The 21,622-nt window shown below is 47.9% G+C and overlaps 1 protein-coding gene and 1 long non-coding RNA gene across 2 annotated transcripts in view; one reads left to right on the top strand and one right to left on the bottom strand.

Moving 5' to 3' along the window:
* Positions 1–2,336, bottom strand: part of SYNDIG1 (synapse differentiation inducing 1) — a 31,981-nt gene extending 29,645 nt beyond the window's left edge. Inside the window, exon 1 of the mRNA XM_066624292.1 lies at positions 2,017–2,336. The gene's annotated coding sequence lies outside the window, so the exon portion shown is untranslated. The remainder of the gene's footprint in view (positions 1–2,016) is intronic.
* Positions 1,535–15,720, top strand: LOC136648218 (uncharacterized). Its single transcript, XR_010794331.1, has 5 exons — positions 1,535–1,648; positions 5,471–5,563; positions 7,980–8,019; positions 8,400–8,480; positions 13,446–15,720. It is a non-coding gene; the product is annotated as an uncharacterized lncRNA (long non-coding RNA).
* Positions 15,721–21,622: the final 5,902 nt, after the last annotated feature.

The following is a 21,622-nucleotide window of genomic DNA, read 5'->3' on the forward strand; positions in this document are numbered from 1 at the left end:
ACCAATAAGACTACTGTGGCTAGGTGTATGAAGTTTTAAAATAACTTCTCTGACTCCTGGTCATTTCAGGCCCAATTCAAGGTGTTGGTCTTAACCTTTAAAGCCCTAAACAGCTTGGGACTTTAAGGACCAGCAGTCCCCGCACAAACCTGCCTGGTTACTTAGAGGCTTTTCTGCAGATCTCCTCACCATCAGAGGTGAGACTGGTGGTGACCCACAACAGGGTTCCGTGGTATCCCAACTCCAGGAAACTCTTGCAAGAGGGGTTCACTTGGCTCCACCTTTGATGCCTTTTCATTGCTAGCTGAAGACCTTTTTGGGCCTTTTAAGCCAAATTGTATGTATTGTTTATCTTTGGCTGTAAGTCCTTTTTGGCTACTTCTGCCTGTAGTTTACAAAAGCACATGCTCAATAATTTGGTTAGTCTTCAAGCTGCTACAAGACTCTCTTGTTTTTCCTGTTTTGCATGACTGATTATTGTTATTTTATGGTGTTTACATTTTCTGTTAGCCACTTGGGACGCTGCTGCCAGAAGAGTGGGACACAAACAAACATTTCTGTTAGGAAACAAACAAGACTCCTACAGCCTGATCTAATGCACATCTACCTGGAATAGAATGTACTCGCCACTGTGCATAGGAAGACTGCAGCCTTTTTTGGTTTGGTTGAAGTTTGCTGGGCGCTTTAAGACAGATGGGGCCAAGGGATGTCTCTTATATTTTCATACTTCACCTAAACCTACATTTATTCCCAGGAATGTGCTAGCAGATGCTTCTTGCGTTACCATAGCTGTGGTGAGAAATCCCAGAGAATGCATCGAAAGCTGAGCACAGTCTACAGCCATAAAGCTTTATCTGCTAGGTTGCACCATCTCAGGGCATCCTCCACCAGCCTGTAGCCACAAAAGACGCACACAGCATGGCAGGCAGCTGCAGTTGACCACAGACTGCCTCCATGCGCCTGAGCTTTTCTGTCTGCTGATTCCTGGAGTTAACCAAGACGATCCCTTTTGATTTTTCCACCCAAGAGCCCTACAGCGTGTGGCTAGTCCTGATGCCTCTCACTGTGCAGCTTGCGGAATTAGACTGCAATCCTATCCACACTTACCTGGAAGTAAGCCGCACTGACTACAATGGGACTTCTGAGTAGACAGGAATAGGATCAGGTCCTTACTGGACTGCGTTTCTCCGATCAGTGTGGGGAGGCGAGGGCAAGCGAGGCCACTTGCCAGGCCACTAGCGAGAGGCCCCCCTCCCCCGCTGTGCTGAGATCCCAATGGATCTCCAGGGTCCTTCCCCCCACCGCGAACGCCCCCGCATGCAGAAGGCACTGCAGACACGAGGGCCACACCTCAGCAGCAAAACCTGCACTTCCCCCCCCCCAAAGCCCCAGAGCCGAAACCCCCTCCACTCACCGGGGCTAAGGGGCGCGATCCTCCTCCGCTCAGACTGGCCAGAGGTAGGCAGCAGCGCACCTGCTCAGCATGCAGAGTGTCCCGGGCGGGCGGGCGGGCAGGCAGGATAAGCGAGCCGAGAGTTCCGCCGGAGACCTGGAGAGAAGCTGCCACCCGTCGGAGCCAGAGGCGCGGAGCGAGCCAAGAGCCCGATCCTACGCCAGTCCCATTAGAGTCAACGGGGCTTCCTCCCAAGTAAGTGTGGACAGGATTGCAGCCTTGAGAGGCCAATCCTAGGCATGTCTACTCAGAAGTAAGCCCCATCCTAGCCAATGGGGCTTCCTCCCAAGTAAGTGTGGAGAGGACTGCAGCCTCAGAGCCCTATCCTATGCCTGTCTACTCAGAAGTCAGTGCCAGTATAGTCAATGGGGCTTCCTCCCAAGTAAGTGGGGATAGGACTGCAACCCAAGAAGGCAACTCGGGCTTCGCCAGCGCCCAGCCTGCGATACAGAAGTGGCGCCCGTCCCACGCCGAGTCCCCCAGCGACGCCTCCCTGCCGCCCTTCCCCGCAGTCCCGCTCTCGCTCGGGCACGCGTGTCCCCCGCGCCTCTGCCGGGACTCACCTGCAGGCGAGGCGGCAGCGGCAGCAAGGTGACCCCAGGCGCCGCCGTCGAGCCTGGGACGGGGCTCCCACGAGAGCGGGACGCTCACAGCGCCGGGCGGAGGCAGCAGCAGCAGGAGCCGGCGGCGTCTCCAGGCAGGGGCGGCCCGCGCCCAGCCAGCCTTCCTCGCCTCGTGGCCGGGCAGCGCGGAGGGTCCCGAGGCAGCCGCAGCAGCCGCCGCCTGCCTGGCATGGTGGGGAGGCGGCGAGGTGCTGTGCCAGGCGATGGCCAAGCGGCTGCTGCAACGCCGCTCGCGCTGCCTCGACAGGAGGAATTTACAGCCCTGCACCGAGCATTGGGGGGGACACGCGCACAAAGATCCCTCCGGGTCCTAAAGGGAGCCTGCACTGCTGCGAAGGCCTGCGGAGGGAGGGAGCCAGGTGGCCTCACCAGCTGCTGGGGTCTGGCCGGAGATGGGTGGAGCCACCAGTGCCAAAGTTATCAGCCCCTCAACCATGTGGGCACAGGTAGAAAGCAAACAGCCATCATCCCGGGGAATTTGCACTGAGACCTTCTTCTGTGGCAAGGGGTTCAGGATTGTCCCACTCAGGGCCCAATCCTATCCAACTTTTGAGCTCCGGTGTAGCTGCAATGCAGCCCCATAGTAAGGGAACACATCTTCCCATACCTTGAGAAGGCCCCAGTGGCTGCCCCTCCACAACAGGATACAGCGCACACCCCACTGGCACAACTGGACTAGCACTGGAAAATTGGATAGGATTGGGCCCTCAGGCTGCAGTCTTAAACACACTTTCCTGGGGAGTAAGACCCATTGAACATAATGGACTAAGGGCCCAATCCCATCCAACTTTCCAGCACCGGTGCAGGCGCAATGCAGCCCCAAGGTAAGGGAGCAAATGTTCCCTTACCTTGAGGAGGCCTCCATAGCTGCCTCCCCTCCAAAGGATGCAGTGCATATTGGAGTTTGGAGCATCTGCTGTCTAGAGGTGGCAGGATACTGTCCTGAAAGGGTTAAGCCATGGCCCAGTGACCCAACTCTTTACCTGTCCCCTTTTGGTGACCTATGTGGGGGGTGTGGCCCAGACCCTATAGTCTTCCCTTCAGCTCAGAACATGCCCTCTCTTGCCTCTCTTCCACACTGACCTGACAAGGTCACACCCAGCAGGGCTCTGCTGGCACCGCCATCTTGACCACATGGCACACACAGGGCGAGGCAGCTTTTAGGGCCTTGCTGTCTCAAGTTTAGTGAACCTCTGATCATAATCAGATGCTGTAAACATGCTTCTATGGAACCGTGAGTAAATGACTTTCTTTTGCAACTTCAACCAGCCATTGTCATTTGTCTTTCTTGATTAGCAGTCAGCCGGATGTGGGAGCTTCCCTGGGTTGCTACCCAGCAAGGGGGGGGTCTGCTGCTGAAGCTACTCTGCTTCCCCCCAAAGAGGAAACCACTTTTTAAGATTCCTCCAACAGTGCACACCCCATTGGCATAGCTGCACTGGCACTGGAAAATTGGATAGGTTTGGGCCCTCAGTTCTGAGTTGACATGCATAGGACTGGGCTGTCAGCCTAGTGAAATAGTGGTTCAGGCTTGCTTCTCTCTGCTGAATTACGACTCAGATTGTACCAGCATGGAGAGAAGCTCACATGTCACTCATGTTCAGCACACTCATGCTGAATGTCTTTCTTGAAAACCATGGTATAGATAATGTGAACCAAAATGGATGGTGTTGTTTTTCTGCTTAGGAATCCTTTGCTGTGTTCCTATCTGATGTACATAATTTTAGGGAGTCGTGGCATCTCTCCTTAGAACACACCTGCAATGTTTTACTGTGGGGAGAGGTGGTGGATGTCCGTCCTATGTACAGCCAACCTCTCTGCCCCACATGCTGTGGGTGCTCCTCAGTACTCCACAGTACACCATGTCCCTCCTCCCCCCCCCCTCCATCTGCACTGCAGACAAGGCCAACTGTGAAGGCCAAAGCAGGCCCTCACAGGGTTCTCCCACATCATGTTGCACCTCTATTTTTAGAGGAATTCTTCACACATTTCCGCTATGGTGCTAAAGTGCCAGATCAGAAGTGTAGGGAGCTCTGGCACATGGATGCAATCATCCTCCTTTTAAAAAACAAAGCTAAACTTGCCGGCCAAGCATGTTCAACCCCCATTCCTAAGACTGATCTCCCACCCCTGCAGTCATTCTTATTCCTCTATTGTATGCAATACCTCAGCTGAGTTTCCGATGCCCTGAGGGACACAGTTGCAAATGAGATCTTGCCAGCAGGGCTGCTGAGAGCTGGCATTAAGCCCAGGACAAAATGCCTGATTTCCCCCCCCCCTCCCTTTGTTTTGTATTAAATTTGTCTTGTACTGTATAGTTTGTTTTGTCATAGTCTGGGCCACCTGGAAGCCTGGGTCTCTTGGATTTTGCCCCCACCTCCCTCTCATCAGGCCTGCTTGTCAGTGCCCTTACAATAGTACTGTATTGATATTTCCTCACCTTTGATGAAAACACTCCTACATATTTAAGAGATGTAATTGCTACATTGTTGATCTGGACCTTATTTCTATTTTATGAAACGGCTCTAACTTGTTCGTTTAACAGTTCACACAAGTGGCATATCGGATCAAGCAGCATAATCCAGGAGGACAGCAACTGTAATCAAGGGTGTGTTTGAATGAGGAATCCCTGCTTATGGTCCTGCCTGTTTATGGTCCTTCTCACGTGTACAGGTAGTCCCCCCCCCTCCACACACACAGTGATAAATAGAGTGTAAACTGAAGCAGGGGTTAACTTTGTTGTGCATAGGCTTAAGAATGGGAATAAAAGAAATGCCACTTGGGGTGCAATCCTAACCAACTTTCCAGCATCAAGGTAAGGGCAATGCAGCTCCAAGGTAATGAAACAAACATTCCCTTGCCTTGAGGAGAGCTCCGTGACTGCCACCCAACTGCAGGATGCAGTACATGCCCCATTGGCTCAGCTATGGGCCCAATCCTATCCAACTTTCCAGCACTGATGTAGCCAAAATATAGTCCTGTGGTAAGGGAACACATACCTTGAGAAGGCCCCAGTGATTGCCCCTCTACCACAGGATGCAGCACACACCCCACCAGCACAACTGCACCAGCACTGGAAAATTGGATAGTATTGGGCTCTATGGCAGTGCTGGAAAGTTGGTTAGGATTTAGGTCTAAATAACATTCTTTTTTAACATCAGTGGCATTACTCAACCCCCTGATTCACAATGGTAATTTTATTTATGTAAGTAATTGATTAAAGGCCCAGTCCTATCCAGTTTTCCAGTGCCGGTGCATCCGTACTAATGGGGCAGTCACAGAGGCCTTCTCAAGTGAAGGAAATGTTTATTTCCACTGGTGGACCACCACTGGTCTACCACCACTGGTCTATCCTCACCTATCTCTCCTATTCATCTTTGAATACTTGTTCTAGGTCCTTATTTGCCATTGATGTTAAGAAAGTCTATGGCTACAATCCTGTACATCCTGAACACAATGGGCCTTTCTTCTGAGTGGACTTGCATAGGTTTGTGACCTATATTTATTGATGTTGCTTTTATTCCCTTTCTCAAATATAGGTGGCCAGTTGGCACTAGGCTGACCGCTGGGTGGAGGGTGCTGAAAAGCCCAACATGGAGGTTCTCAAGCAAAATAGCCAGTGCAGACTGGCAAAACAGCTGGTGCAGACTTGAAAAACTCCATTTTGGGGCCTGCACCCTTACTGTGTTTTGCCAAATCCCAATCCAGAGCCAATAAGCCAAGTTACAGTCCATAGTCAGGTTCCAGGTAGGTCAGTCAAATCCTTCAGGGTATCCAAATCAAAGTCCAGTCACAGTCCAATTCCAAGTTCCATAAGCCAAGTCAGTCTCCTCTCAAACCTGCACTCCTTCAAAACCCACCAAACCCTTTCTGCCTCAGGTGCTCCCTATATACCTGAGGGATCTCCTTATGCTCTAGTGGCTGCAGCTGTGCAGCACACCTCCAGCTACCACCTGGGCTTTAATCCTGCATTTACTCAGAGCAAGGGGCACTGTGGACACCACACCCTATCTCCTCGGTAATATCTTCCGCAATTCCAATACACTCTGGGGAATAGGACAACCTGAGGAGACCTTCAGCGGCTTCCTGGCACCTGCAGGAGAGAGCTGTTGCCATTTTGGCATTGCTGTTCTTCTGGGCGCTGTGGCTGTTAGGATTGGCCTGCCCAACCTTACTGACCTTAAAGCTTATTGTATCCTATACACATTTACCTTGGAGTAAGTTCCACTGAAATAAATAGGATTTTATTTCTTATATTTATGAGTAGAAATATAGTGCTTATGGGGCATGAGCATGCCTCACAAGACACAACCACATACATGCATTTGTGTATGTTTCTGTCTCCTGAACATGTGGTGTATAGTATATATAATATGCCCCCTTCCCACCCACAGCCCACCCCTGCTGCCAACTTACCAGTGCCTTCACAGACACCTGGAGTTGCTGCAATGTGCGTTATGCCTCTCGCTGTTTGTGGCAGTGACTTGATCACACACAACTGCAGCTGGGCTTTCATGCCACCATATTGGAAAGCTACTTCAGGAAGTGCAAGGCCCCAATAGCATGGGACCTCAACGATATGTGGCTATAGGGGGTGTCATGATGAGTTCCTGAACTTCAAGATTTACTACTACATGACCAATTACTGATGTCAGACCCTTATTGTCTTTCATATTTTTTCTTAGTTTTTATTGAAAGTTTGTGTACAAAATATATAAAGAAGAAAAAAATCCAATGAAAGATATGTTTTAATGGTAATAATATACATATCTGACAATGTTTGAGACAATTCTGTTACGATAATTAGACTATTTCGTAGCGCATGGAATATTTTTGAGTATTCAGAGTTCTTCATGCTGTACTATCTTGCTGTACTCTTTACATCAATCCTGCTGCATTATCATCATTCCCATATTGCAGTTGGGAGCAGGGAGATTAGTGTGAGAGGAAGATTGCAGAGATGAGATTCAAACCTGACTTCCTGATTTGTTACTCCAACATTTAACAGCTTTTATCCCCTACATCATACCAGACCTCTTACTCTTTGCCTTTATACTATGTGAGATTTTCATTCCACTTGGCATTTAGCTATGTTATCCCTAGGCATATATTATTCATAGAACCAGTACCCCTTTTACTCATCTCACAAGCTTTCTCTTTCTTCTTTCCTCTGAGATCCTGTGTACACAGAATCCATGAGAGAACTGGGTGTAATTTTCAGTGCTCAGCTTCTCTTGGGACCTAGCAATGACCTAATTTTGGAAAAGTCACCAAATTATAAAAGCAGAACAATTAATTCTCAGGAAAGCTCTGAGAAGCACATATGATTGGTTGGCAGTCTACCCACACCACTTCACCCCCACTTCTTTTCCAGGTGGGTGGTATTATACGTATGTGAATAATCTCAGTCCCACTTTAGAGCAGCAGAAGACAGCTTAGCTGTGGATGAACAAAGACCACTCATTCCTTTAAGGTGCTGTTACTGCTGGCTGACCCACTCATGGTGCACACCACAAGTCAAGTGGCAATTTCAGTGTCCCTGAAATGTCAAGGAAGGTAATCATGGTGGTGAGTGTTCCAGCTAGAGAGTGAGGAGGGGAGGGGAATCTCCACAGAGCACTAAAGCAGAAGCCGACTGGCAGGGAAGAGTGGGAAACAATTCTCTTTTCTTCAGCTCCAAGATTTGGAAATGAGAAAGTGGAACATTTGCCACTGTTGGGCAGGGCTGGCCCATCTGTGAAACCAACTGAAACTGTTGCCTCAGGGAGCAGATTGGATGGGACCCCCCCCACCTTCATCTGCCCCCTTATCTCCACTGCAGCAAGTGCGGTAGAAGGGAGAGTAGTGGGCTAGAGCTCTTCTCCATACTTCCTCTTCTACTCTGTCCCTTTGTTGCTTTTCAGATCCAGGATGTGGGAGAAGTAGAGGCTGGCACATCCCCAGGTAAGCGTGGGACAGTACTAGGCACACCGCCTAGGAGCACTGGGTGTACCACTTGGAGATCTTCGACCAGTTCTGCTGTTGAGGACTACTGCATTTCCTAGCTGGGTGCTGAGACAGCACCTTCTCAAGCTGACTCTGGTGTATTGCAAGAAGCATGGTTACTGAAAGCTAGAGATGGTGTGACAGAGGCAATGATTTCATTGTTGCCCCTGGAGAAACGTGTTACAGGTTAACATCGTGCTTCAAGTACAAGTACTTCTAGTACAAATGGGACAAAAAAAATGAGCATGTAGAATGATGCCTTTGTGTTACCACTTTATGTTCAACAATGCAGAATGATGCCACTTACAACTCTTTTAAAGCCTTTTGTCGGTTTCTAGGTTTGGGTGTGCTATAGCGGCCATGACAAAGGAGCAGGCAGAGTTGCTGGAGAGCCCAGAGATACATCCTTAGAGCATTAGGTAATAAGCATTAAAGGCTGAAAAATAACATTAAAAAAAACGCACAAGTTGGTGATATGGAATCAACAGCACACTTGCTTGCGCTATACATACTCATTTCTTTTGCCCTACTGTTGTCCCAGTCAAACTGCATATGCAGGTTTTTGAAGGACTACAATAACCTTCGAGATCAGAAACAACTGTGGGATGAGCGTACACCAGTGTTCCTCTCACACCACCTCGAACTTCCGGAGAGCTTCTTCTGCCTCAGGATCCTTCCAATGACCTCCAGTTCATTGATCTGGTGGTTTTGTCCCCTCCTTTTCTGTGGTATCTGCCTTTTATTCTGTAGACTCTGCAGTTTCCAACTTCCCTTAATCCCTCTCCTCAACTTTGGACACATACAGTCCCACTCCCTCAATGAACAATAACCTCCTATCATCCCCAGTTTTAACTCACTCCTGTTTGATATGTTCATTCATGCACTCATGTGGCTGAACACTTCTGAAGGAGAACAAAACAGTTGTTTATCCACTATAAATCCATTCTGTCTCCCTTCTGGTATCTTCCTGACTTTGCCTCTTGAATGCACATCAACTCTAAGAATCCCTCATGCCTCTTTTCAACCTTTCCTGGTCTCCTAGGGCCTGCCCTACCACAGCCTACCTCCTTTGCTCAGGACTTTGCCTCCTTCTTAAGTGCTAAAACAGAAACCATCTGCTTTGATTTCCCTATGTCAGCCTTCCCCCCTTTCCCCCCTCCTAGTTCTCTCCCCTCCTACACTTCCCTCAATCCTTTCCTTTTTCTTCCTTGTCTCACTTGATGAGTTGACTGTTATCTTCTCTTTATGTTATCCCCTCTCAACTCCTGATGGTCATTTCCCTCACTATTTCCATCTGCATCACATTCTCTCTCTCTCTCTCTCTCTCTCTCTCTCTCTCTCTCTCTCTCTCTCTCACACACACACACACACACACACACACACACATGCTGCTGTTTCTCCTCGAAAACAATCCCTTGACTCTTCCTACCTCTCCAACTACTGTTCAGCTTCCATTCGACCATTTGCTTCCAAGCTCCTGGAGCATGCTGCTGACTCCCACGTCAAGGTCCTCTCCTCCAACTGTTTTTGCCACCCTTTGATCTGGCTTTTGCCTGGGGCACTCCATTAAAACGATCCTCACCAAAATCACTGTCAATCTGTCAAAATTCTTATTCTACTTGATCACTCTGGAAGGTTTGCTTCAGTGATCATTTTTTTTTGCTTGACTCTCTTTTTGCCTTAGAATTATCTCCATGAGTCTGTCCTCAGTTGGTTCTCTTCCTTCCTGTATAATTTGGTCTTCCAATGTTTATACAGAGGGATGCTCTTTGTAAATTTCCCCTCATTCTGCTGGGGTCCCTCAGTGCTCTGTTCTATTCACTCTCTCCACTGTGTCCCCAGGTGACCTCATCTCATGGCTTTCAGTACTAGCCATATGTTGATGACACCCAGCTCTACCCTACCGGCACCCAGTCCCATCCATTCATGCAGTCCTCCACGTATCTCTCCATACTTTCATTTGGGTACATCACCATTGTCTCAAACTCAGTAGGTACAAGACACAACTTCTAGTCTTTCTTCCCAAACCTTTTGCTCCTTGTTAGTTCTCCATATCCACTGGCAATGTCATCATTAATTCTTTTGAAAAGGCATATAGCCTTGAGTATACCTTTACCTCCTCATCTTCCTTTGCTTTCCACATATAATATGTTGACTTTAAAATGTTTAGAGTTTTTAAAAGATCAAAACATTGCCCTGCCAATGCCATTGCTGTCCAGTGTTACTGCCCCCACATTGTGGGGGAGAGGAGTGAAAAGATGGTGTCTTCTGAGATCCTTTGTTATACAGTTCATTTCTTCATATAGGAGGTTGGAGGTAGGCTGAAGCTGAGAATCCATCCTGTCTTTTACAACAAACCTGTGGTGTAGTAGTTCATTTAAAAAAAACAAAAAACTAGTGTTAATGAAACACTTAAGCTGCAATCCTATCTGAAAGTGAGCACTACTGAGCAGAATTGGACTTACTTATGAGTAAACATGCAAAGGATTGCACTATCGGGAACTTCTGATACACTGTGGACATCCTTCTGAGCACTGCAATGAGTTTGCAAGCATTTTGCAGAGATCAATCATATTCATTACAACTTGGACTCTGACTCAACTGTTCCAGTAGTAGTTCTCACCATTAGGGACTCTTTTCAACTTATACTGTCTGAGGATGTGGACAGGATTCTCAGGAGCTTGAGACCATCTCTTGACCCTTGCCCAGCATGGCTAATATGAGATGAACAGACTGGGCTAGCCAATTGGATGGAACCCATTGTAAATTCAACTTTGCAGGAGGGATTGATGCCCAACATCCTGAAGACCACAGTTGTGTACTCCATCCTTAAAACACAATTTCTGGACTACCAATCCAAACAACTATCGATCATTTTCCAGTCTACCTTTCTTGGGGAAGGTGAATGAGGGAGTGGTGATGTCCCAGCTCCAGAGGTTCCTAAATGAGAAGGACAATCTGGACCCCTTCCAGTCCAGCTTTAGGCCAGGTTTTGGGACAGCCATGGTCATTCTGATAGATGACCTTGGCCGAGGATTAGATAGGGGTAGTGTGTCCCTGCTGGTCCTGCTGGAACTTTCAGCAGCTTTCAACACCATCAACCACAGTATCCTCCTGGATTGGCTGGCCAAAATAGGGCCTGGGGGCATTACTTTGCAATGGTTCCATTCCTGTCTAACAGGTCCCAGATGGCGATGCCAGGAGACGTGTTTGGCACCCTAGCTCTTATAGTTTGGGGTGCCACAGGGGTCTATCCTATCCCTCATGCTTTTTAAAATCTACATGAAACCACTGGGACAGATCATCTGGGGATTAGGAATGGGATGCTACCAGTTTGCAGATGACACCTAATTCTATCTCTCCTTGCCATCCCGCTCTGAGGAAGCTGCGGAAGACCTGGGGGCTGTCTGGATGCTATTAGGGACTGGTTGAAAGCCAATAAGCTGAAACTGAATCCTTAAAAGGCAGAGGTTAACCTGGTCAAGAAATCCTCAGTGCAGGTACTGAATCATGGACCCACTCTGAACAGGGTCACACTCCCCTTGCAAGAATGGGTGTGCAGCTTGGGCTCTCAACTGAAATAGGAAAAAAACTCATGTCTTTGCTACTTTGTTTCAAAGTGGGATGTTGTTGCCCCATGATAGCTTTCAGGTTGTCAATTGATATCCACAGGCTGCTGTCATTCCATCACCACTCCTGAACAGTACTGTGTTTTGTTAACTAGACTAGGGCCAAATCTGACCATGAGATGAATCATTCTAGTACTTTTCTACCTCTGTGTATACAGTAATTTTGATTTTCCCAGCATGTCCCCAGCTTCTTTGCTCTCTGCTGCCATCTGGTAAACAAAGTGTGGGACTGCACCTCTCCCCCAAAATTTGAGTTTTTCTCTGTTCTACCCTCTGATATACAGAGGGTATACCTGGAGGCAGGCTGTGCAGCATGGCCTTTCCCAGTTTGAAGAGACACTTTGCCAACAGTCTGAGGCTAAGAGGCAAAGAAGGAAGGCCCATAGCCAGGGAGACAGACCAGGGACAGACTGCACTTGCTCCCGGTGTGGAAGGGATTGTCACTCCCGGATTGGCCTTTTCAGCCACACTAGACGCTGTGCCAGAACCACCTTTCAGAGCGCGATACCATAGTCTTTCGAGACTGAAGGTTGCCAATACAAATACCCTCTGATTGAGTAATAGTGTAGAACAGAGGTAACCAAAGTTTTTGGCAGGAGGCCCACATCATCTCTCTGACACTGTGTTGGGGGCCAGGGGGAAAAAGAATTAATTTACATTTAAAATTTGAGTAAATTTACATACGTTTACATAAATGTATATACTAAAGATGAACTTATATGAATGAATGAAGGTCTTGCAATAGCTCAAGGCCTATAAAAGACCTTGCACAAAGCAAGGCTGGCCTTTCCTTCACTGCCGCTACTGCATCACAGATGTGAAACAGCAAGCAGTGGAGGCAGCCCTCATCCCACAGCTCATGTGAGAAGTCAAACAGTCGCCCTCACACTGAAAGCAGTTGTGTCGGGCCAGTGTAGGCTCTAGTAAGTCTCCAAAGGGCCAGAGGCTCATTGGAGACTGGAGGCTCCCTGAGGGCCGCATCGGAAGTTCTCAAGGGCTGCAAGTGGCCTGAGGGCCGAGGTTTGGGCACCCCTGGTATAGAATGCGCAGTTCTTATTAAGCAATCCTACTACACCTCCCTGAGCCACAGCAACTCTAGGAATCTTAGGTGCCTCGTGTTTACCTTAGATGGCCTGTCTCTCCACCACTCCACTCATTGCCTCCTCCTTGAGTGCCAAAAGTGGAATGATACACTTTCTATACCTGTTTCTTCTCTTCTAGCTCCCCCTTCTCCTACACTTTCCTTAATTCTTTCCTCTCTCTTCTATCTAATTTCAAGAGCTGACTACCCTGTTTTCCTCATCAAATCTGTCCACTTACTCCTTTGATTCTATCCCTCCAACTCGTGGTTGCCATCTTCCCTGCCATTATCCCTCCTCCCCACTATACCATTAAGGGCCCAATCCTATCCTACGTTCAAGCACCAGTGCAACTGCAATGCAGCCCCAAGGTAAGGCAACAAATGCTCCCCTACCTTGAGGAGGCCTCTGTGACTGCTTCACCAAAGGACGCAGCGCATGCACCGGCATTAGAAAATTGAAGAGGATTGGGCCCTAACCCATTTCTGGTGCCCTCCCTACTGCATTCAAAATGCCCCCCCCCCCCCCATTCTCAATAGCTATCGCTTGACCTGTTCTCCGGTCTCCAGCAACCTCTCAATCTTCTTTCTGCCTTTCATCTCTGAACCTGTGCCTGTGGCTGAACCTGGAGCCTGTGGCTAATTCCTACAGCCTTGCATTTCTTTTTCTTCTCCAGTTCTCTTCTTGACCGCCCTTCAGCCTTGCTTGTCCCACCTGGACCTGGGGGCGAGAGACACGAAAATTGCGGCATTAGGAGCTACCCTGTCATGCAATACACCATTGGATGCAGAATGTGCAGCGGAATGCAATGCAAAAAAACCCGAGTGAAATTGCTCCTTTCCTTCAAAAGTTATGGCCAAAAAACTGGAAAGAAAAATGCATGGAGCCCTATGGAAAGTGAGTGAGCCGTATTGTGCGTGTACTCAGGAGTAGGTGAACTTGCCATAGTCCATTGGAAAGGGCAGGCAGAGAGGACTCCAAACAACGTCAGAATGGTCTTCATCCAATGAATGCAGCCCCCCAAAACACCTGAGAAGGACTGCTCTTACTGGGAAGCATTCTAAAACCTCTCTCCCTTGGAGGGCATTTGTCTTTTGAGTGAAAGGGTCTCTACTGGGAGGGCAGGTGGAGGCAGGGCTTTGGAGCACATCAGTTTTGAGGTAGGGCTTGCTGGCATGCTATCATTACCCCCACTACTACACTGTTGTATGTAGTCTACTACACTGTTGTATGTATAATGTCTGCAGAAGGCTTTGTCATTACCCAGTTGAACAATCCCTATTCTGTTTTCATCCTTCTTGATCTTTCTGTTGCATTCAATATAAGTGATTACTCTCTCTTGCCTTTATGCCTTAGACATCCAGCGATTTCATCCTCAGCTGATTTTCTCCTAACATGTCTCAGGGCCCAATCTTATCCAACTTTCCAGCACTGATGCAGCCATGCCAATATGGTATGCATTGCATCCTGTGGTGGTGGGGCAGTGTTGCCTGGGCCCAGTCCCAGTGACCTGGGGCTCCTCAGGAGTAAGGAGCTCCTCAGGAGTAGGGGAGTGGAGTGAGGATAACCTGGATCCAGCGCCTAGGCAGGAAGTCTCCCAGGGAGTAGGGCCTGCAATCTCATGAGATCTCAGGCCAGCCACAGGGCTGGAAAGGGTGGGGTTGGCTCCGCCAGCTACTGGCTTCATAAGGAGCCCAGCAGATATAAGGAGAGGTCACTCCACCTTGGGCTCCTGCTTAGGGAGGTAGGCTCAGGGAAGGGAGAGCGGTCCCTGGCCTGTCAAACTGCCTTTACCCAGCCCTAAAGGGGGTAGAGAAGCCTCAACCAGGGGTGCCTAGTTCAAGGAGGGGAAGATTTCTGGCACTCTTGGAGGGTGCAGGAACCTTGTCAAGGCATTGGACCTCTGGGCCCCCTGGGTTGGGGAGCCCTTCAGCTGGCCAAGAGACTTCCAGCAGCTCCAAGCCATTAAATCGATTATCTCGGCCTCTCGTCTGGGCTTGATGTCTTCTTCCTCGGTGCAGTAAGTTTGAGAGGGCCCTCAACATGCAAGAGGAAGCCTGCCCCCTGGGGAGGAAGGGTGGGCCCCAGCCATGAAGATGACAGGCAGTCATGGAGACTTCCTCTAATTAAGGAAATGTGTGTTCCTTTACCTTAGAGCTGCATTGCAGCTGCATCAGTGCTGGAAAGTTGGTTAGGATTGGGCCCTAATTGTTTTTGTATTTATATGGAAACATAACTTATTCTTCTGCTTTCCTTTTCTCCACTGGAGTCCATCAGAGCTCTATTCTTGGTCCCCTGCTATCATTAGTGGACCTGGCCCCAGTGCTACTCGGGGACACAGGACTCCAAAATGTCACCCCCTCCACCCAAAAAACAGCAAACAGGAAAATGTGAGAACCAGAAATGCCATTTTAAGACATTTAGAAAGCCTTTTGGGGGCTAGGGAGGCCATGGGCAGCCCCCCCGGACCCTAGAAATGTCAAAAAACAGCACTTTCTGATTTGTGAAAGCAGGAAGTGCAGTCTTTTGACATTTTTAAGGCCTCAGGCCTTCGGGGGCTAGGGAGGCTGCCTTCTAAGGCCTCAAAAATGGGCCAAAAACAGGCCTGAATTCAGGAAAAAATGGCAGAGACGAGCAGAAAGGTTGTGGTGCCACTGTCCCCCCACAGGGTGTCGCATGGGGCATTTGCCATGGGACAGGAGGTCTGGACTAGAGGGTAGAGCCTCCGTTTGCCTGAAGATAACATCCGCAGGTCGCCAGTTTGAGGCCACCGGCACTGTGCGACCTTGAAGCAGCTGACAAGCTGAGCCGAGTTATTCCATCTGCTCTGAGCGTGGGAGGATGGAGGCCAGAATGTGATACCAGATCAGAAAGAAACATCTGAATTGTTGTGGTTCTTAAAAGATAGAATCTTCTTTCAATTGTAAAAATCCCTACAGGGATTTAAATAGCCTGCCTATGTAAACTGCCTTGAATAAAGTCTGAGGAGAAATCTGACAACCAAGAAAGGTGGTATATAAATACCTGTATAAAATACCTGTATACGTGTATTTGCCCTCCTGACCTCCCCCAGGTATGCCTGCTATTCTCTTCCTATATACCAAGCTGCTATATGCTGATGACATCCAGGTCTGCTTCTCTATCTAGAACTTTCTCCATCCAGCCAATTCCACATCTCCATTCTGTTCGATGGCCTGACAGCATGACCGCTGCTAGAACCAGGGTTCTGATGGTGGATCTCACTTTATGATATCATGAATGTAGTTCTAGAAACATCCAGAGACATGCACTTCCAGGTCACCACTGGAGACAACAGAGAGGACCCCACACATGGCAACAGCCAGGTGAGGCCCTGCTGACATTGGTAAATTGGTGGAGTGGGAAGATTAGAGTAGATCAGGAAGATTAGCTAGGATTCCCAGGGGAACCCAGGGAAGGCTTTGGGTGTCAGGGAGAAAGAAGGGAGAAGGAAAATGGGGGGGGGGATTAGTAGAAAATGTAGGTGGTTCAGATTGTTGCAAAATGTTGAGGCTGGGAACCACTCTCTGTAGCCTGAATGGCTACAGGCAAGTAGGGAGCCTGGAAGTAGGCCATGAATGCACTTCACCCACTTTTGGTGGGGGATCTAATCTCTCTCACTGAATAAGCACTTTTGACTGATATATTTTCAAAAAACAGGGGGATGACGACATCTGTTACTAGTTCTTTATCCTAGAAGCATGCCAAAATCAATGTCTAGCACCTTGGGAGGCTATAGCCTAATGTAGAGGTGTAAAATTTCCAGAAATTTTGAAGCCATAAAAAAAGAAAATCTCTAGAATAAAAATTGAAATTTTTTGGAAAAATTAAAATGTATGCGGTAGTTATTTTCATATCAAGTCTACTCATTTTACTGCTTTAGCAGCATAAAATGCATCCTTTATAAGAGGATATAAAAATGTACAATTTGGCATATAAATGAAATTTAAAAATATAAAAGCCTTGGGCTGCACTCCTATGCACCACTGAACCCACCGGGACTTTTTTCTGAGTAGATATGCATGGGATTGGGCTGTTGTCAATTGTCATTTGAGCTGTTTAGGAGGCAAATGGTTACTAGAGAAATTAGTGTTCTGTGATATTGACAAAAACACCACCATCCGCTTTTTGTGCTTTATATTGTTTTGTTCAAGAAAACAAAGAAGGTGTGATACAGTATATCTAATATATCAGAGAAATGTACAAAGGGCACAAAGTGCCGAAGTTCATTTACATTCCCACAAGGTGTCGCCTGAACCTCACACCTTAAGTATAAGTATAGAATATGTTTACCTTTGTTAAAAACTGGAATGCAAGTTTCAACAACTAGAGAAATTTCATATTTTAATAACTTTGAGTCTAAATTAATTCCTTCCCCAGTTTGAATTTGTCTCCTCAGTTAAATTTCAGGGTTTGTTTAAACTGGGACCATTTGCAGACATAAACATTAGTGAAGTGTTGGCTTGCACTATAACTGTACCATTCTCTGCATGAAGTAAGATACTGTATTAAAGGTATTGGAGGAACATAGCTATTCCTCACTGGTTTGGAGACAGAACTGGGTAAATTTACAAAATATGTTCAGTGGATTACCCTGCATCAAATTCTAGTCATGTGTCCCTTCTTGTTAGTGCATCCATTTGAGAGATACCTCATTCGCTGTGGGTATATGGAACTGTGACAACCCAAAATAGCAGATTTGGTACTATGAAGTGAACCACTCCAGTAAAAATAGATTTTGTTTAGTCTGTCCAGCTATTTTCACCAATTGTGCCAAGAAGATTGGACATCCTCCCCACCTCTCGCCATTTAAAGTACTAATACCAAGCAATCTCATCCCAAGAATTTGCTGCCTCTGAAGACCAGCAGGTTTGTCCTTGCAGAGTCTTTGGTAGGTTGAGTTTAAACCCAAATTATCTTGGGACACTAAGTTTAATAGTAGGAAAGAGTTGGGGATCCCCTGCTACTTTTGGGCAATACTTCATATCAGCTGATAATTCCAAAAAGTCCCAGTGTCTGCAAAAGCAGGTGGAGACCCCTTAGCTAGTCAGCACAGATACAGTTCTCTCTTGGGAGAGGGACCTTGTTAAAAGGGTTCTTGTGGTTGCAGAGAATCTCATTTTCCGTTCTGGTTCATTCTGGTTAAGGAGGATCAATCTAGCACTCTCCCCCTCCTCCTCTCTGTGGATTTTCTTTTTCTAGTCCTGAGTTGTCTCCCACCCCATGCTCCTCTAGAGGTGGGCAGGACCAGACAGGCACTACAGTTTTTTGGCACTTAACAGTGCTTTCACCCTGGGAATAAGTTCATGTTTCTAGATCTATCCTTTTTAGTGTAAAGAGGCAAACTGTATAGAGGCGGTCCCAAGTTCTCAGGTTTGCCAGTCTTCCTCATAAGGAGCTGATGCGGTACTTTAATTTTCAAGGGGTTCTATCCTGAATTTTTCAAAAGAACTTCCTGAATAAACCCATCCTAGCTGAAGTAACAAACATGTATTTTTCTTGATTATGGTTGTGGCAAAAACACTGTGTTGGAGGAGAGGGTGACCAAGACTTTCTGCTTGACCCTCCAGCAGGGATTAAGATTCATGCTTCATTGACAGACCTTGAATGGCTGTTGTAGGGGCCAAGAGATGAGTGCTGCTATTCTGTGGATGACAGGGAATCCCCTACCCACCAAGGGAATTTTCACATTCTGCCAAGGATCCTAAACACTCATGTCAACACTTCACTATACAGCAATGGTTCCCAAACCTTTTAGCACCAGGACCCACTTTTCAAAATGAGACTGAAAAAATGTTTCAGTGTACCAGCTGCTTAAGCCTCTGTTTTACTATGATGGTGGGGGGGGGAGGGGAATGCCTTCTGGTGAGCTCCATACTCATAGGATCAGGACCATTCTGTTGGGATTGTGTTCCCCTCAGCCTGCCCTTTGAAGTGGACCAAAGAAGCACATTCACCTACTCACAAGTAAATGTGCATGTGCTGCTTCATTTCGGTGTCCATAAGGCTCAATATATATTCCTTGTCAGCTATCAACTTGTCAATTCCGCAATCCACCAAAAATCAGGTTGAGATCCACTGGTGGGTCCTGACCCACAGTTTGGGAACCACTTTATAATATATAGTATACAGTATTTCAGTTGCTCTGAAGATGCTGAGGGGCATTGGGGGTCCATATCCAGTGTTAACTACTTAGGAGAAGACATCTCTGGAGGAAACAGCATCAGCCTAGGAAAAAAAGCACTTTTTTGTTTTGTTTTCTCAACCTCCCAGGAGAGCTATGGAAGAACCAAAAAATACCACAGACACTCGCATATAAGTCGAGCCCATAGATAAGCTGAGGGCAGGTTTTGAGCCAATCATGGAATTTTCTATGACCCTCAGATAAGTTGGGGGTTAAACTTAGGGGGGTGTTTGACTATAGTTTTGTCTGATTTTACTCGAGGTCAGATCCTGAAAAATAACCCACCACTAATTGTTATCTAAGAACAGTAGTCTCTAATTTATTAAAAACATAGTAAAAGATCATAAGATACATTTTTATTCTTTTTAAATTCTGGTCTTCATCACCTTTTTGTAAGCACTATCAGAGTAAGTGCACTGTAAACAACATACCAGTAAAACAGTGGTTCCCAACCTGGTATTCATGTACTCCCAGGGACACTCAACAGGACCTTTAGGGGTACTTGAAAAAGAATGGAATAATGGCAGAAAAAGGCAGGTCATGCTCCAGAATGCCTTGCAAGACAGGAATGCCTTGCAAGGACCAGCAAGGCAGGAAGGGAGGTAGCTAGTTGGCTGTGAAAGCCCCACCAATAGCTAGTTTTTGGTCATCAATTCATGTATGAACCAGTGATTGAAAACCAACACAGTAAAAAAGCTGAAACATAATATGGAAAGTGATCAATCACCCAGAATTTCTCAGCACACTTCTGGTGCAAAACAGTGCAAAGGCAGAGTCTTCTGTTCCTCAAACAGATAAAAAGAGAAAACACTGTGATAAGTACATGAAGTCTGGGCTTTCATATAGAGGAGATGAGGGCTTGTATTATTAATTACAAACATTTTGCTAATATGAAGGGTACAATTTATGGAAATGGGCTGCCCAGGGATATGCAAGTGAAAAAGGTTGGGAACCACTGCAGGAGAACCAGGAATCAAATCCACCTTTAAGGTGTCTGGTGTGTTAAGCCAGAAGCTCTACATACAACATACAACCCATAACACATAACTGGGAGTGTGCAATTCAGTTCACAGCAGAGAGATGCAGCTGCATATCTTTGCAACCCTTTTTACTCAGAAGTAGACCCACTGCTTTCCATGGGTATTATTCTTAAGTAAGGGTGCACTGAATTGTAGCCTGCTTCAGATGGAAAGGAGGATTCCCATCTTGGTGTTTCCAAAAACAGACCTGCTTTGCAAGCATTTGCCAAGCAGAACCAGGCTGCAGTAGAAGGAAGGAGAATAAAAGGTTAACAAATTGCTTCTAAGGAGCTGTGCCTGCCTGCTGCTTGAGAAACTTGGCGCCTGCCTGTCTGCCCTTGAGAAAGGAAACTTTTCAGAGTTGAAAGGCTTTGCCCTCTGATTGACCCGGAGATCAGAGGAAGTGATAATTGGAGCTTGATTACTTGGCAAATATTTCACGTACTATAGGCGACTATCTACGGTAATACCCCCTCTCAGAGGAAGCATGATTGCTCTTAGCTGCCAAGAGGCAGCTGAAGAAGCAGGATCAACAACGCGCCACCCCCAAGTTCTTAAGGATTTACCCCAAGTCAGCTAGCATTTGATTTAGGAACAGGATAGGCTTAGGGGAATTGCAGGCGGAACGGAAGGGTGAGCTGCATGTCCCGCCTCAACGCCTGCTCCAGAGCCCAGTCCTAAGCATGTCTACTTGGAAGTTTCATTCTAGCCAATGGGGCTTACTCCCTGGTAAAGGTTGCATCCTATGCATGCTTTCCTGGGAGTAATCCCCACTGAGATCAATGGGACTTATTTCTGAGTAGGCATGCCTAGTATTGCGCTGCTAGTCCGGAGGCTTGCCGGAGATGCAGTCACAGTCCGCGCTCTGAGCAGAGCAGCCTCCTTGGCTACGGAGAAGCTCCGAGGCTGACCCACCGCACTCCGGCGCCCCCGCTTCCGCCAGCTCGCTCCGGCACCAGAAAGGCTGAAGCGGGCCCCAGGCGCTTCGCGCGAGCGCTGACCCTCCGGATGATGCCGAAGCCTCACCTTCTTTGGGGCGCGCAAGCAGATGTCTCCCGCCTGCTCCGCGCTGTGCGGCCCGATCCTAGCCACACTTTCCTGGGAGTAAGCCCCATTGACTCTAATGGGACTTACTTCTGAGTAGACATGCCTAGGATTGGGCTCTAAGGCTGGAATCCTATCCACGCTTTCCTGCGAGTAGACCCACTGACTAATGAGACTTACTTCTGGGTAGGCCTGCCTAGGATTGGGCTCTAAGGCTGCAATCGTATCCACTTTCCTGGGAGTAAGCTCCACTGACTCTAATGGGACTGAGTAGGCACGCTGGGAGGAGGAGTGGCTTTCCAATCCCACGGTTTGGCCTGGCTGCTCCGAGGCAGCTGCACCTCCAGAGCTCTGTGGGCGCCCGGGGCATCCCCACTGCCGGGCAAGGGTGCTGGCCGACCCCCCTTTCTCAGGGGCTGCCCCCTCCCTCCTTTGTTCTCCGAGCCCCGCCCTCCCCGCCGCTGCTTGCCTGCCCATTGGCTCCCGGAGCCGCCACTCGGGCTAGGGGGGCAGTTTTGGCCCTGCTCCCCGACAGAGAGCGAGTGAGCGCTGGAGGGGCGGGTGTCTCCTTCCTCTCGCTTACCCCGG

Source organism: Tiliqua scincoides, chromosome 4 (assembly GCF_035046505.1).
Source record: "Tiliqua scincoides isolate rTilSci1 chromosome 4, rTilSci1.hap2, whole genome shotgun sequence".
NCBI lineage: Eukaryota > Metazoa > Chordata > Lepidosauria > Squamata > Scincidae > Tiliqua > Tiliqua scincoides.